A 16,001-nucleotide genomic window follows, 5' to 3' on the forward strand; every position below is an offset into this window, starting at 1 on the left:
CCAATGTTCGCTAGATCACGTTCCACCTGGTTCGCCCATCGCGCTCCCTGCGCTCTACGCCTTCTTGCACTATTAGGATCGGTAGCGAGCACCAACTTTGCAGGGTTGTTGTCCGGCATTCTTGCAACATGCCTTCCCTGCTTTGGACAACCTGTTTTTATGCACAAAGCAGAAATTCGCAAAGGTTTTTACACGCCCTTTTCACATGTTGGTCTAAGAATATCTTAACAAAGTGTTACATGACAATAAAGGATCATACTACGAAAATATGACTAGTAAATTTACTACATTTTTTTGATCCTAATTTCCATCTCAAAGAATCACCCTAGTTAAAAATAAATGAGCCACGCTAATGAAATATTATATATATTCAATATTGAAAATGAGTTACGGTTATATAAGAGATTTTTTAATACTATTATCATATTTTTTTTAATATTTTCTACAAAAAGGACCACCCTAATGCAAAATAAGTGAACCATCCTAACGAAATATGACATATAGTATGCTAGCAGTTACCAACGATGATATAAGACATGTTCCAGTACTATTGCCATGAATGTTTCAGCAACTAAATTCAAATCCTCCAAATTTATTTCACTCACCCAACTCAAAAATTTTCTAAGTCCAAAAAGTTTTTTTTTCAAAAAAAATTGAGATAACACCAGATCTCGACGTTTCATGTACTTTTAAGGCATTTGACATCAAAAAAAAATTTCGATTTCGAAATTTTCAGGTAATGTATCCCTACATGGATATTTTTCGTGTTTCAAAACAGCCAAACTTTGACCGCTTTGGGGAAACACTTATCGTAGTCCGATTGAGCTGAAATTTTGCATGGGGACTTGTTTTAAGGAGACGAAACTTTTGAGCACTACCCGTTTTCGGAATTCGAAAATTCGATTTTCATTGGCACCCTAATGCATATGGATGGGGGAACATAAATTAAAAATTCGCATAAATTTAAAAAAAAAAGCATGAAAAGAGAAAAATTTGCGCATAAGTTAAGTTTGGGACTCTTTTAAGGGCGTTCTATCAGGTTTCGTTGATGTTTTAATAGGATTACGGGGAAATCAGGGACAAATGAATGGTATCAATGGAGATCCAGGGATGTTTCAAAGAGCTTAAGGGCAATTCAGGGGCTCTTCAGAGCCTTTAAAGGGCGTTACAAGGGTTTTGAGCGGTGTTTCAAGGCATTTCAGAGTAATATCAGAGAGTTTCAGGGAAATTTAGGAACATTTTAAGGGCGTTCTAAAGGTTTTAGGGGCCGTTCATAAGCCACGTAGACCAAATCTTGGCTATCTCGCACAATTGTCGGAAAAAATAAAATTTGGCCTAAACTCTGTTTATGTAATTAAAGACATCAAAGGGATTTCAGAGCATTTCAAATTGCTTATGATGTTTTCAAGGGCGTTTCAATCGGGTTATGGAGGTTTCAGGAGCTTTTCGATGCATTTTAGGTCAGGGACATACATATAAGGGGGTTCCAAGAACGCCCTTAAATCAAAGGACATTTCAGGGGCGTTTTAAAAGATATTGTGATGGGGTCTCTGAAAATCCTCTGAAACTTCCTGAAAAGTCTCAGAAATCGCCATAAAATCCACATGAACCCCATGTAACATACATTCCGTAACGCCTCTGAATATTGGCAAAAAAATGCTCTAAAATTCCCTGAAATGCCTCCATAATCCCCTAAAACGCCGCGCCATCGGACCCCTTGTAACGCACCTGAGACGCTCTGAACCCCCTGAAAACGCCTCCGCAACGCCTCTGAAATCAGTCTAAAATAAACTGAGACTTCCTGAAACGCCTCCTTAAGGCGAAACTGGAAGCATTTCCTCATTTTTTTGGGTTTTGATGTTTTATTAAATAACGAAGCAATATTTTCAAAATCGGTTTTCGTACACATGAAGCGTATGGATTAAGGTATCTTCTGAATTTTTTTGTGATGGAAAATATTTTTCAGATACCATTTTTTTGTGAAATTTTATTCAAAAATGGTTTCCGCATAAACGAAAAACATTTTCCACCACAAAAAAAATCAGAAGATATCTTGATCTATACGCTTCATGTGTACGAAAATCGATTTTGGAAATATTGCTTCGTTATTTAATGAAAAATCAAAAACCAAAAAGTGAGGGAACGCTTCCAGTTTCGCCTTAATACCCACTCGGAACCTATGTATGTAACGCTCATGAGACCTTCGGAAACCCCCAAAAACCCCTCCATAAACCGTCGAAAATCCTGTGAAACTCTCTGCAACGCTTTTGAATCTGAGTAGCTTTCCCTCTTTTTATGCAGTTCATAAAAAAGGTGCATGAATAAAAAGTGCGTAAAAAACATGCATAAAAAGAGGTTTTAGTGTACTTTGATATCGACGCATCCACCAAACCGACTTTCGCTGATTCTCGTTTCAGACGGGTTAACAGCACTACCACCATTTCAAATGTTCTGGAGATAATGTCCAGGACATCCACGAAACACCATAATTGATCGGGTTTTTTTTTGTGAACATCGTACCCCAGCTGTTTATCCCGACTGATCCTATTACACATTTCAGGGCAATGTTTCAGTGTAAGCATGAGAATCAGTTACTTTGTTGCAGTCCCCGGCGAGATTTGAATGAACTATATGGATCGCCCGAAACCCAACCGCAGGTTATCACGCCATCCATCGTTGCTTTGATCAGTCTTACCAGCTTCTGAGGAAGACCGTTTTCATCCATGAATATCTACGGCTTCGATACTGTCGTATGCCGCATTGAAATCAATAAGCAAGTGATGTGCTGGGACCTGGTATTCACGGTATTTCATGAGAATTTGTCGTACAATAAAGATCTGGTCCGTTGTCATCCGGCCGTCTATGGAGCCGGCTTGATAACTTCCCACAAACTCATTAGTTTTAGAAGAAAGACGACGAGAAGATGGAAGATGATCTGCGATAGCACTTTGTGGGTGGCATTCAAAAATGGTGATCGCTCTGAAGCTCTCACATTCCAAATAGTCGCCTTTCTTGTGAATGGGTCAAATTACCCCAAGAGACGAACCAGCCAAGGGTTGAAAGTCTCTCAAATAAAGACAAATCAATCAATCAATCAAATTACCCCTTCCTTCAACTCCTCCGGTAGCTATTCGAATTCCCAGATCCTTGAGCTTGATTGATCGCCCGCAGTTGCTACTCCAGTATCGCCAGGTCGGCTACACTCACACAAGGAACCAATGAGATAGCTGCTTGGGACTAACAGGCATCATCAGTGTGTGAGCGTTGGTGGTCTTGTATTTTTAGGCGACAATGGCGCCTGCTGCGTCAGGTTGCAGGTCAATGGGGAAGGGGAGGGAAGTGATGATTGCAATCACTTGCCCACATCAGGCCGTTGAATCCTCTGCGCCTGCACAAGGTCATGCGGACGTTGGTGGGAAATGTTTTATTTTTGTCACATGGATCATGCATTGGTGCAAGGGTGCCAGGCGTAAAGCGATAGATTGTGTGAAGATTACTGTGAAGCACAGTGCGCTTGGTTGCATAACTTGTAGGCGTTATATGATAGATTGACACTGTGCTGTGATGAAAGTTGGAAGGAAGGAAAACAGCTTTTTTTTCAATCCGTTTCTGGTTCTAGCGATCAATACGAACATACGAATATACATGAGATGTATATGTAGGAGAGAGAGAGTGAGAGAGAAAGTTGATAGAAAGATACAAAGTAGGAGGAAAGGGACGAGTCAGGGATTGAACACAGGACCTTCTGCATATGAATCAGAAGCGGTAGCCACTAGACCACCAAGCTCTTCTTTTATTCGAATTCCCAGATCCTGACTATAAACCGGTGCAGACAAGTGGTCAACTTTTCTAGGCCCAACTTGATGAATCCATCTGCGCTACCATCCTTACCAGCTGCTTTGTTGATTTTGAGATGGTAAATGGCATCCTTTACATCCCTCAGCATGGAAGCTAGATCATTTCCCTCCTTTGCTAAATATTTACCAACAACCAATAACCATGCAATAACAAATATCAAATATAAAATTTATAAAGAATGCTTATCACAATCACGTACATTTTCAAAATTCGAAAATATATTTGAAAAGAATCGATTTTCATTTACTTTGTGTAGAACATGGTTTTTTTATTTATTCGTTTATTCGCCACATGGGCATAACTGAGCCGAAATCATTGCTTTTACATTAATTTAACATTTTATAATTTATTACTGCCTTAATACTATGTTAGTTTGGGAAGCCGAAGTATTCGAGGCTGTTTCGAGATCGTCCTCCACTTGGTCGACCCACCTAGCTCGCTGCGCTCCACGTCTTCTTGTACCGGTCGGATACCGCCCACCGTAGCCTCCCGATTTTCGCGGTATGGACGATGGTTGGTTCTCCCAGCAGCTGATGCAGCTCGTGGTTCATTCGCCTTCTCCAAGTCCCGTCTTCCATCTGCACTCCGCCGTAGATGATACGCAACACCTTCCGTTCGAAAACTCCAAGGGCGCGTTGGTCCTCCGCACGTAGGGTCCATATTTCGTGCCCATAGAGGACGACCGGTCTAATCAGCGTTTTGTTACGGCGAACTTTATTCGATCGTAGAGTTTTGCGGAGTCCAAAGTAAGCACGATTTCCTGCCACAATGCGCCTCTAAATTTCTCTGCTGGTGTCGTTGTCGGCGGTCACCAGTGAGCCCAAGTACACGAATTCTTCAACCGCCTCGATTTCATCACCGTCGATATAAATTCGGGGTGGCGGGCGCGGTGATTCCTCCCTGGAGCCCTTTGCCATCATGTACTTTGTCTTCGACACATTAATGACTAATCTGATTCGCCTGGCTTTACTCTTTAGTCGGATGTACGTTTCCGCCATCGTCTCCAATTTACGAGCAATAATATCAATATCATCAGCGAAACCAAGCAGCTGAACGGACTTCGTGAAAATCGTTCCACGTTCCCCGCTCTCCTAATTACACCCTCTAAAGCAATGTTGAACAGCAAGCACGAAAGACTTGCCCAGGGCCGGATCTAAGGAGGGGCCGGGAGGGGGCCAGGGCCCCGGGCCCCCACATTTTAGGGGCACCCACAAAACAATATTTTGGTTCAAGTACTGCTCAAAAACAAATAAAAACTGCATTGTTCATCGAATTTGTACCTCCGGGGGGCCTCCACAACTGCTTGGGCCCCGGGCCCCCACAATCCTTAATCCGGGCCTGACCTTGCCGTAACCCTCTGCGAGATTCGAAGGGACTCGAGAATGTCCCTGATACTCGAACTACGCACATCACTCGATCCATCGTCGCCTTGATCAATCGTATCAATTTATCCGGGAATCCATATTCGTGCATAATCTGCCATAGCTCTTCTCGATCGATTGTATCATACGCCTATTTGAAATCGATGAACAAGTGATGTGTGGGCACGTTGTATTCGCGGCATTTCTGCAACACCTGGCGGATGGCGAACATCTGGTCCGTTGTAGCGCGTTCACCCATAAATCCCCACGAACTCTCTTGCAATCGGTGATAGACGGCGGCATCAAATTTGAGAGAGTACCTTGTAGGCAGCGCTCAGACGTGTGATCGCGCGGTAGTTCCCGCAATCCAACTTGTCGCCCTTTTTGTAGATGGGACACACGATACCTTCCATCCATTCCTCCGGTAATACTTCCTCCTCCCAAATCTTGGTAATGATCCACTGACCCAGTGTAGTGCTCTCACCAGTGCTTCCCCACCGTATTGTAGAAGCTCGCTTGGTAGTTGGTCTGCTCCAGCGGCTTTGTTGTTTTTCAACTGGCCAACCTCCTCCTCAATCTCTTGGAGGTCAGGGGCCGGAAGTCTTTCGTCCTGTGCACATATTCCTAGATCTGTTACCACTTACCATTATTTGCTAACTTATACTAAAAACATTGATGGGACAAATTGTCCAGATCTGTAACGGAACAAAATAGAAAGGACTTTGTCGGTAGACAACGACAAGAAGAGGACAAACAGAACATGGTTAACTTAGAATTCGTCTGTGAATAGGTTTAAATTGTAAAATATATCAAAATTCATTAAATTTCTACTCACTCTAAATTTATGTTACTGAACTTTGTCTACGCGATGAAATACCAATGCCAATCGAATAAAGAAATATTTGCATCCCCATTCGTTATAATACAAACCAACAACCACGTGCCTTTGCCCGTCTCGAAAAAGAATAACCGCGATAACAATCATACGGCCACATCCGTTTATGGCTCGTCAACATCTCGATAGCAATTATTTTCATAAGAATGCTTCACTGACACCTCTCGGAAAAAGGAAATGGTTGTCTTCTCTTCTTATCGTTCCACCAACACGGCCCGGGCCCGGGTCGAGAAGAATGCTCGTGGCTCGTAAAAGGAAACGTTCTTCTTGTAGTCATATATAGCAAACGACTGCGTCCAACGGACCACCCTCCAGCAAGTCAAAAGGTTCAGGTTAGGACCTTGTGCTTCCTTTCCGTCCTTATGCGCTGCTTCGAAAGGCTTTTTTGAAGCTAGCCGAAGTCATTATTCAATTCCAAACTGACGAACATCGGCTAACGGTTTTCTAAACCAAAGAAAATCATGTTTAGTCAGACCATATCAACAAACGACCGTGTTTCGAATAGTGAATGCATCAAAACCTCATCACTTACCTACTCTTTGTATTATTCTCTTCAGACTCAATCCAAAAAAGCTGAATGAAAAAACCTCAAACCTCCAGAAGACAATACGAAATAATTTCCAGCAGACATCATCAACGTTCGGAATTCGATTTACATCCATCTGAAAATGTCACTTTCGCATTCCGCTGCACTTTTTGACGAGTTTGGACATGTTCTTCCTCTCTGCTTTAGGTCATGATTTCTGTCCCCTGCACAATCAAGACCAACCATCGTAGCTCCATGCTCGGAAACAGAAAAAAGTCAGAAACAACCAAAGGGAAAAGTTAATCATCATTCTTAGTGAATGAGTTCATTGAAAATAATTGGAACAATTGAATTTCACTTCGCTCGTCCCATTCTCACCATCGCCTGATTATTAAACCATTGACATTTCTAAAAATCCACACCGAAATTTGGACAGAATATCTATTAAGTCTGCGAACGCTCTACAGGAGGCATTGCACCGCGGAAGGCGAAAGGCGACCACAGCTTAGCACTCTGTCGCGACTTTCTTCCGTTGTCATCGTCTCAGTTGCAATGTGTCGCCTCACCAGATTGACGAGACATCACGACTTTCCGGAGAATATTTATCCAAAAAAGCGTCTTCTTTCCCCCAACAACAGCCTCCTCGTTTGCCCCACACTTTGAGGACGGATATAGGAATCAATGTAGTCAGCAGCAGTTCCATCGCCAACGCTGGACAGGCATTGAAGGCATCCTACCACACGCAATAATAAGAAGTCCCAGTATAACAAAAGAATTTTTTATCAAGCATCTTCAATTGTTTCAATTCCCCAGTTTCCAGTGGGATCTCACGGTATTTCGATGGTGCAATTTCGAGAGAAAAAAGCAGGTTCGTCGTCCATGTTCATTGAAGTCTTTCGATAGATCAAGATTTTTGGAATACATATATTTCGACATGCGCAAACTATTCGATCTTGCTATGATTTTTTGGTTCAGACAATATTACACTAACTCCGGGCCCGTGGCGTAGTGGGCACACGTTCACTTCATAAGTGGATGGTCATGGGTTCTATCCCAGCCCCGGCACTTGCAATTTTTCGTCAGTTGTTCTTCCTTCCGAAATCGGCTGACATCCGACCCTCTTCGGAGCATATCCTCTAACGGACCCAGAAACTTGGATATCGGCTAACGGCAACTCATAATGGTCACCCAATCCGACTGGAAAGGAACAAGAGCCACACATCACCCAAGTAACACACATGTTATATAAAAGTTACGACAGAGCAAGTTTTGGTTTCATAGAAGTTTATTTTACGTTATTTCAACACAAAGTTAGAATTACGTAAAATTAACTTCTATACAACCAAAACTTGCGCTGTCGTAACTCTATTATAACATGTGTGTTGCTTGGGCAACAATGTTTTGATTCAACATCCTCGTGCTAGAAAAGTGACAGCAGCGCAAAGACAACCAGTTCGATATAGTTAGAATAGAATACATTTAGGCGCTGTACAGTGCAGCTGCCAAGTGGAATCGCAAACGCAATGCCCTAGTGGACAGAAGAGCTGTAAATTATGTTAAGTGGTTGAAGAATAAAAAATATATTACGCTAAAACCTCTTTTAATAATGTTTGTATGCCGATTAATGAATTTTAAATCGACCACATTCTGATGCACGGACGGCACTTCTTCGACATTATCGAAGTCAGGACCTATCGTGGCACGGTAAAGACTGGGTATGTTGCGCAATTCAGATCCACAGATTCAGATTCCCAATTTCAGCGTCACGTACTTGATGGATGCTCCCCTAGTGATGGTCAAACTGCGCCCAATGTACGGTACCGGCGACCGCCACGGTACAACCTAGAGCATAAATTTGGAAACGTTAGCGGCGCGAAGAGTAAAGCTTCATCGGCTATTTGTCTTCGACCTCTTCAGTGGAAATATTGATTGTCCAGCTCTTCTTGGTGAAATTCCGTTGAACGTCCCACCACGGCGATTCCGTAGCTTATTTCTTTTGACAATTCCTCTGCATAGGACAAATTATGGTCAAAATAGTTCTTTTTGTGCGTGTTTAAGTGCTTTTAATGTGATAAGTGTTAACTTTAATTTGAACATGTCAAAATTAGATTAAAAGAATAGAATTAGGAATATAAGATAATCAAACAATCTGTGCGTCTATGACGAAGATAGTGAACAAATAAATAAATAAATGAAACAAACAAATGTCGCCTCAACATACGCGCAGAATCTCGAGACCGCGTTGCAGAATCAACGAGCTCGATGATGCCTTTCTAAGAGGACTGCTGGAGTACAGTGAAAGCAGCCATCAACGACGCAGCCGAGAGCACCATCAGGTACGTGCGACGGAACGAATAGTCGTTTTACGTAGAGTGAGGAACGGTTCTGGAGGAGAAGAACGCAACGAGGGCGGTAATGCTGCAGCAAGCGACTCGACAGAACGTGGAACGTTACAAACAGAAGCGGAAACAGCAGAGCCGCCTCTTTCGTGAGAAAAAGCGCCGCCTGGAAGAAGCGGAGTGCGAAAAAATAAAACTACTGTGTCGTTCCCAAGAAACACGGAAGTTCTACCAGAAGCTCAACGCATCTCACAACGGCTTCGTGCCACGAGCTGAAACATGCAAGGATAAGGACGGAGGCCTCTTGTAGACATGGATAACTCGCTCGCGAGTCGACTCGAATAGCCGATTCACGATACCGAGTGAGTGTACCATGATTCTTTTCAAAAGAGTCGCGATTCGCTAAAGTTCATTACGAGTACAACAGGTTGCCGAAAATAGTTGGATTGACTGCGTACTTTAGTGATGTTTAGACACAGAATATCGCAATAGGGTAATTCATGTATTTTGGACAGGCTGAGGACAACGTTGAAAAAATCGTCCCCTAGCTTTCTTAAAAAGCAATTGATTATTTTGCAAAGTTACCAATACGCTTATTAAATGATTGTGCTTTGCGTTCCTGGTGACAAAAACCTTAACGAAAGCATTTTAAGCTGAGAAAATCGCAATTTCCGATCGCCTGTAAGAATTGCATTTGGGACACCGAATATACGTTTTGGACACCTTCAAGTATATATAATTTGGACAGGGCAATTATCTCAATGTTTAGCCATGAATACTGCTAAATCATGGAAGTAGCATAAATTAACAAATATTTTCTTACACATAATCAAATTTCTCCGCTTAACAGGCATCTATTTTGATAACTATTACAGTTTTTGTTAAAATCGAGGAAATATCGCCAGACCCACAGAATACGCCTCCAAGTATGCAATTGCAGTGCATCCCCATGTAGTTCGTCAGATGACCAAAATATACTTACAGTAGAAAACTTGTAATGTACCGTAATCCGGGGTCAAATTGATCACTTTAAAACAACTTTTGCGGATAACATCAGTGCCTGTTAAAGTATTGCCAAAAGAATTTATGTAAAACCAGTACCCAGTGGATCTCCATGGAACCATGTGACAGAATTTTGTTCAACAAATTTAAACTTTAAGTTAAATAACTCCAAATATCAGAAAATTGGAAATGCCACTTTGGGGCGAAATTGATCAGTATATAATTAAGCATAGGTTGGAAAGGAAAATTTCCTTCACCGCTTAATTTTGCTCTTCTAAAACCGAATAACGCGTCTAAAATCTTACAACTAGTGAATTTAATACTTTAAATGCAAAATTAAATTTCGAAATTTCCCCTTAAACGCCTAAAGGTAGGCAATTTCATTTGAAATTTTTGATTTCTATTACAATAAATGACTATTTCTTCATAAAATGAACTTTTTATAACAATTTCATGTTCTGATTAGCTGCATGACATCCCAAAAAAGGCTCCACAAAAATGTTGAAACAGAGAATTCACGGGAAGTGCTATTAGCAATTGATTGTTTAGCAGCAATGATTTCAGCTAAATGAGAAATACATTGCAAATTCCTTGAAAAAATAAGGCAAAACTAACTTTTTCTAAAAAATTTAAAGTCTACACTCATCTCTAGACATCTACGAATCAGATGACGTAAAAAGTTTAAGATCATTACGACGCTTAATAGAGTTCCTAGTATGGAATTACAGTGTAGTACCCGAGATCAATTTCACCCCGCTGATCAATTTGACCCCGGTTTACGGTATTTTGGACACCACCTATTTTAAGCGTTCTAGATGAATTTTAAGAGATTGGCTGCCTAATGCTTCTTTATTGAACATGTTTCAATGCAATAAGGCTTTTAAATTTGTTACAATTATTATTTCAACGATTTTGAGGCGAATATTGTATGTGACTGCGGAGTGTATGTCGTCTTGCATACCTGTGCATTTGAGGGGTTTTAGTGAAATAATTTACATTTTCGATAATTTTGAAGTAAATTCTTAATTGTTAAGCGTATTTTCAACGTAAGTCATCAGAATAGGGTCTATTTGATCCAATAACCGATATTGAGAAGTATCTACTTTTATTAGCTCTCCGGAACAAGGCATACATCGCCGTGCATGTCCAAATTATATACATGTCCAAATTATATGTATTTTTACCCTATTTGACAATCGATCATTTTTCATTCGTATATTGTATTGAGGGCGCAAAATTTTCGAGCAGACGAGTTGAAGTTCACCGTGCGGCTTTCATTCACTTGCCTGCATATTCACATTCAGCTGCTCGATACTCGTTTGTCAACTGAATGAAAGTCAATGAATATTTGTAAACATCTTACAACTTGTTAAATTGCTAATAAATTATTAACGTTTCGATTACATTTAACTGTGCTTTACACAGATCTTTTGCCATTTGATTGTGGTGGAATGATTTTGGAAGGAATCGTAGCCATAAACGTAGGTAATTATGAAGATGTTTCTCGATCGGCTTCATATTCAATGACTACGAATTGACTGACTGTGTGAAGAGGGAGAGCGGAAATGAATTTGTTTGTTTTGAATATTCAGTGCCAGTGCTGAAAAATTAATTTCGTCATATCTAAATTCAATCACCTACAGCTTATTTTAGAAGCTGAACCTGAGAATATGGTATATGAAAAACTTGTGCGGCTAGACCACTTCTGCAAGAAAGTCACGGAAAAACCGCTTTTTTTCGAATATTTAAGGTAAATGTCACGGACTACCTTTGAAAAATGCCAAATGATATTCACCGTGAATATCATTGGGATTTTTCGAAGGTAGTCCGTGACATTTACCTAAAATATTCAAAAAGTTGCGATTTTTCCGTGACTTTCTTGCAGAACCGGGCTAGCCGCACAAGTTTTTCATATACCATATTCTCAGGTTCAGCTTCTAAAATGAGCTGTAGGTGATTGAATTTAGATGTGACGAAATGAATTTTTCAGTACTGTTCAGTGCAGAATCATTCGTTCTGTTTTCAGTCAATGACTATGAACATTTTGCACTCTGATTGTATTTATGGCCCACAAGGGTGGCCCACTTTGTCGAAGACCGCAAAGTGATCCGACGGCTGTTTGAATACTATCAAGTTCAATTACAAATCACATCACATCATGTTGATGTTGAAAAAAATATTATTTGATTTGCATTCTGGAGGATATGTTATAAAATATGTTTGAATTCCTGCACATTGTAATATTTATGGCAATGAATAGGCGGATTTATTGGCAAAATTTGGGGTAACTTGTGGTATACTTTATAATCGTGATATTTCTGCTTCTGAATATTTTCCAAATCTTAGAAATTATTCTTTAAATACCTGGCAAATCAATTGGGATTCTAGTTATAAAAGGCGGTGGTGTCATTCAATATGTCCCAAAGTGAATAATTTTCCTTGGTTCAAAAATGTATCTGGGAGTAGAAATTTCATTTGCACATTTTCAAGATTGATTTCCAATCACTATATTTGTAATAGTCATTTGTATCGCATCAATATAAATGATACAAATTTATGTGAATGTGGCACATCCTATGAAGACATTGATCACATTATAATTAATTGTTCTCGGTTTATTGTATCGAGGAAAATATTGTTTGAGAGCATTATTGCAGCAGAGCGATTCCAAGCAGCAGCATCAAAATTAAGGAAATTTTTTAATTCATGATTTTCTATTGAACTGAAACTTTGCACAGTTTTTCAGTTCCATCTAAATCGCCATTTTCCGATATCAAATTTTTTTTTTGAATCACGACTAACTTTTCAAAAGGGTGTATGTGAAAATGGTTCAAAAATATTCAAAAATCTGCACAGCCAAAATGGTTCGTTCGATTGCTATGATTTTTTCAGCAAAGTTAGATAACTAAATGGTGATTCCTAAGAAAATATACACTGTGAAAAAACATCTTTTTTAACATTAAAAAATATAATTTTTGACACAAAAACTCAAATATCTCAAAACCCTATCTTTTTACCAACGTAATTTTTTTAGGGAAGACGGTCCATTGTATTAGCAATCTACCATAAAAATTTGGTGATGGTAAACTAACAAACAAAAAAGTTATAACATTTCAAACATTTCACAATTTTCACATTTGGTAAATATTTTTTTCTGTGTAAATTATTTCGGACAGAAATCGCAGTTTGATGATGATTTTATTGTTCAGCAAAGTTAGATAACTAAATGGTGATTCCTAAGAAAATATACACTGTGAAAAAAATCTTATTTTAACATTAAAAAATATCATTTTTGTCACAAAAACTCAAATATCTCAAAACCCTATCATTTTACCAATGTATTTTTTTTTTAGGGAAAACGGTCCATTGTATTAGCAATCTACCATAAAAATTTGGTGATGATAAACTAATAAACAAAAAAGTTATGACAATTCAAACATTTCACAATTTTCACATTTAGTAATAATTTTTTTTAGTGTAAATTATTTCGGCCGGAAATCGCAGTTTGATGCTGATTTTATTGTTAATGGGCTTGCGTGAGTAAAACAAGCCGTTTTTATTATGTATTATGTATATTATATGTACAGTACTGTTCCGATTTTATCACGCCCTCCGCGCTAGAGGTGTGCGCCGCCGCACCGCGCCGCGCCGATGAGAAATCGGCGTGAATCGGCGTGCGGCTCCCCAAGCCAACAAGAATCAAAAATACTATATTTTTTAAACGGGGATAGGTAAAGGGGGTTATACCCATGCACTGGTGGAAAAAGTTTATGGTTATGTTGTTTGAAGCCGATCCAGGAAGCATCGGCGTGTCGGCGTGGCAAACGGCGGCGGCGGCGGCGTGAAAACCGCACGCCGATCGGCGTATCCCTTCTCAGAAAGGCTACCATCATCAAAACCAAAAAATTTCTGCAGCAGCACATAGCTAGATGTCCATTTGTTGCAATCCAATCATTAGAAATTAGTTTACTTTGTTCATAATTGTTTGAGAAGCCCCACGCCGATGCACGCCGATTTTACGCCGAATATTCGGCGCACACGTCTACTCCGCGCATTAGTCGTTTATTCGCTAATTTGCTGTTACATTTGAGGACAAGTGTTTTCCCTCTTCTTCAAGATGAATGTTGAAAGCGTGTTTTGCAACGCTAAAAATATTGAAATGGGTATAAATGTTGAAGTATATTTCAAAGCATTTTTGAAAAGGGGCGTGATTAAATTGTTTAAACAGATGTCGCTGATGGTACGGTGGCATGACTCTCTGCACTTAGCACTTCTGGCAATTTCACAGTTGTTGTCGATTTCGAACTTCCTGCGCCCTGCTTTACCGATGATATACAGATGGCTCGTTTGTCAAAGTCTAGACGGCAGGACGTGCAAATGCGTAAATTTGTATTCAATTTGGGCATAACCAGTCTCTTTCAGTTTCAGGGGTTTTCAGATCGTGCACCGCGGTGCACTTGGTGCACCGTGAAGCCTTGACAAGTGAACCGCGGCAGTTCAAAAGTTCTGCCTTCACATCACTTGCAATAGCTAAATATGAAATTTCAATTACACTCAAATTTAAATTTATATCATTACATTTTTCTCAAGAATTTGCTATTCCTGTCCTCCATTGCACCAAACATCCTACAAGGAAATTATCTTCACAATTTTCGCTAAAATTTCGACAGAAATTGAACTTGTGCAAGTAATCCAATTAGTTGGGTAGAGTCTAAGCAGGGATCAATTATTTACAGCAACAAAATGTCTTGGAATCTTAAAAAATGGTAATGGTTTCAATGGAATCTTCTTTTGATCTCATGAGTTGGCCAGAGAACCTTGAAGCAATTTATTAAATATCTTGCTAGAAATATGCAAAAGTTCTGAAAGTAAAGCTTTCAAAGATCTGGCAGGAGTTTTTGGCATGGCTTTTTTTTTCAGAAATCCAGCAAAAGTATTGGAAAAACTTTCAAAAATCGCAAAAGTAATCATACAGCGGTCGACGCTAGAGTTTGTCGAGGTTCTCGTTGGGCATCCACCTAAAACTTACATATCAGTTTAACTGCAAGAAATTCACTATGGGTGTGCACGGGATGTCACCCGAGAATTTCCAGAATATCCCCAGCAAGATAACATTTTACGAGCGAAGCTCCGTAAAAAAATTAAAACAAAATGTAAGTCAGTACCATATATGATATGTGATTATAATCAGTATTATATATGATATGTGATTATAATCGCATCTGTGTGGGAAAATATATTTGAAGGACGTATGCACTTGAGAATCATTTAAAAAATACGAGAGCTTCTTTAACAAATTTTAAATTGTTTTCTTTGACCATAATGGCCGGCTGCACCGCGAAAATATTTATTTCCAAAAAGTGCACCGCGAGCCAAAAGGACTGAAAACCCCTGATCTATGGTGCTTTCGGTGAGATTTCGTAACTCTTTTGAACATTTTTTTCATCAAAGGGTCTACAAGAGAGCGTTGAGTTGAAGACCTTTGAGAAAGCGACTGTTCATGTTGTTCATTAGATTATAATAAACAAAATCACTTATTAGTTTTAACTGACTAGTTTGGTGTTGTTTGCTTGGACAAAGACAAAATTTACTATAAAATTTTTAATATCCATAGCGGTAGTATTTTTTGCTTTTTCGTGAGCATTGTCATGGTATGTATACAGACAAACAAACGTAACACTGACGAAATTTTTATTGACCACGCCTTTAACGATCATTTTGAATCTTGGTTGTGGCTTTCATAACCAGAAGAGTGCCCATCGTTTTTCTTTGCGTTTGACGTTTCACACTAGCGCCTTCTGATGACAATATTGCACAACGCAGTGTTTCGTGAAACATTTCCACCAGGTGGTGGTAGTGTGAACTGGGCGATGGATTTTCACGAATATTGTTCTAGGCGTTTCGTCTGTTTGTCTGTGGTATATACCTCTCATGCATTTGTTGTTGTTGAAGTTACTCGCATTCTTCCGATCATAAAGTCTGTTCTCTAAGAGGTATTTTTTTTGCAGATCAACTAGACG

The sequence above is a fragment of the Aedes albopictus genome, chromosome 2 (genome assembly GCF_035046485.1).
Source record: "Aedes albopictus strain Foshan chromosome 2, AalbF5, whole genome shotgun sequence".
NCBI classification, from domain to species: Eukaryota; Metazoa; Arthropoda; class Insecta; order Diptera; family Culicidae; genus Aedes; species Aedes albopictus.